The sequence below is a fragment of the Pseudophryne corroboree genome (genome assembly GCF_028390025.1).
Source record: "Pseudophryne corroboree isolate aPseCor3 chromosome 7 unlocalized genomic scaffold, aPseCor3.hap2 SUPER_7_unloc_7, whole genome shotgun sequence".
Classification (NCBI taxonomy): domain Eukaryota; kingdom Metazoa; phylum Chordata; class Amphibia; order Anura; family Myobatrachidae; genus Pseudophryne; species Pseudophryne corroboree.
Window position 1 is genome coordinate 629,470 of NW_026967616.1, and position 2,240 is coordinate 631,709.

A 2,240-nucleotide genomic window follows, 5' to 3' on the forward strand; every position below is an offset into this window, starting at 1 on the left:
TCCAAGGAGTTGGATATTCTACTACCTGCATGCAATTTAAATTGCTTAAATTGTTTATATGGTTGATTTGTCCTTCACAATCCATAATCTGCAACTTGGATGGTTTTGTGTCATTGAAAATCTTATAATAAAAATGTATATATATATTAAAAAAAAAAAAAAAGTTATAAGACATATGCATTCAATATTTGAAGAAACAAAATAAAATAAAGCTATCTATTGGGTTTCACTAACAAGCACATTGGAAGACTTGACTACTGTTAAAAGACATGTATTACATGGTATAGAGCCACAAACCACAATGTAGTAAAATAAAAACAAACTTACATGTGCTAGAGCTGGGGAGGGTCGCTGCTCGGGCAGCCCCCTGTCAAGTGAAGGAGATCCAACTGAGGCAGCACAAGGGAACTCTCGAAAGAAGAACAAGGCTAAAGGAAAATCTGAGACAAAGAAATCTGACTTTTACCAGAGCTGACCAGAGGAAGCACAAACACAGTCCCCCACTACCACAAATAATGCAGTCGAGTTTCCCACATTTGTGGAAATAACAGGGGTCAGCATACCCAGAATGCAATGAATGAACCTCACCCTGGGAGAACAATCTTCATGACCATGGTATCTCCTATGCAAAATAAGTATGATTTGGGATAGGGCTGGGGAGGGCCGCTGCTCAGGCACATCTCTGTCAAGTAAAGGAGATTCAACTGAGGCAGCACAAGGGAACTCATCATGCATAGGACACCACAAATAGGTTGAACTCGATGGACAATTGTCTTTTTTCAACCTAAGATACTATGTTACTATGTTACTATGTAATATTTGAAGAAACAAAATAAAATAAAGCTATGTATTGGGTTTCACTAACAAGCACATTGGAAGACTTGACTACTGTTAAAAGACATGCATTACATGGTATAGAGCCACAAACCACAATGTAGTAAAATAAAAACAAACTTACATGTGTATCAAACCTATGTGAGGCTTACATTGATAGTGCAAGATCAACACTCTATCAACTGTGCAAACTAGACTGCACATAAATGCCATAAAATTTATCTGAGATTTTAGTAAATAAGGCCCGTTGCTGTCCGGGTCACGCAGCCGTCACGGCCCGCCCCCATACGGTCCGGTCATGTCTGCGTTGTCCGGACTGTGCCCCCAAAATGGTGGCACAACGCCGCTGGCCCGACTCCTCCTGCCCAGTGACCGCCTATGCCTGTCAATCAGGCAGAGGCGCTCACTGGGCAGAGATGCTGATCGCATCTCTGGCATGTGCCGGTGCACTGCGGCACCAGCACACACGCACTTCAGACCTGATCTCCTGTTGTGTGAATATGCACAGTAGGGATCAGGTCTGAATTAGGCCCTATATACAGCTGTCAGTAAGGCAGGGATGTGCTGCTGCCAGTGAGGCAGGGATGTGCTGCTGGTAGTGAAGCAGTGATGTGCTGCTGTCAGCGAAGCAGTGCTGTGCTGCTGTCAGCGAGGCAGAAATGTGCTGCTGTCAGCGAGGCAGAAATGTGCTGCTGTCAGCGAGGCAGGGATGTGCTGCTGTCATTGAAGCAGGAATGTGCTGCTGCAGTGAGGCAGAGATATGCTGCCCACTATCTCCCTGTCACCCCTGCCTGAGTCACACACTTTCCCTGTCACCCCTGCCTCAGTTACCCACTATCTCCCAGTCACCGCTGCCTCAGTCAACCACTATACCTGCGATCCCTGCCTCAGTCACCCACTATACCAGTCACCCCTGCTTTAGTCACCCACTGTCACCCTATCACCCCTGCTTCAGTCACCCACTATCCCTGTCAACCCTGCCTCAGTCACCCACTATCTCACAGTCACCCCTGCCTCAGTCAGCCACTATCCCTGTCACCCCTGCCTCAGTCTCTTACTGTCCCTGTCACCCCTGCCACAATCATCCACTATCTCCCTATCACCCCTGCCTTAGTCATTTATTATCCCTGTCACCCACTTTCTTCCCATACTTACCCAACCCCTTCCTATCACCCCTCCCTCAGTTAACCACTATCTCCCTGTCACCCACTATCTCCCAGTCACCCCGGCCTCAGTCACCCACTATCTCCCACTCATACATGCTTCAGTCACCCACTATCTCCCAGTCATCCCTGCCTCAGTCACCTACTGACACCAGTGCAGACATTTCTGCTGCGGCCTCTCCACTCTCCAGCGTGAACGTCCTGACGACTGAGGAAATCCGCTTCCCAGTTGAGGACTCCGGG

The 2,240-nt window shown here is 47.5% G+C and overlaps 1 non-coding gene across 1 annotated transcript; it reads right to left on the bottom strand.

The window, feature by feature from the left end:
- Window positions 1-476: 476 nt before the first annotated feature.
- On the bottom strand, window positions 477-639 carry LOC134987166 (U1 spliceosomal RNA). The gene has a single exon (XR_010192890.1). It is a non-coding gene; the product is annotated as a U1 spliceosomal RNA (small nuclear RNA).
- Between the last annotated feature and the right edge of the window lie 1,601 nt (window positions 640-2,240).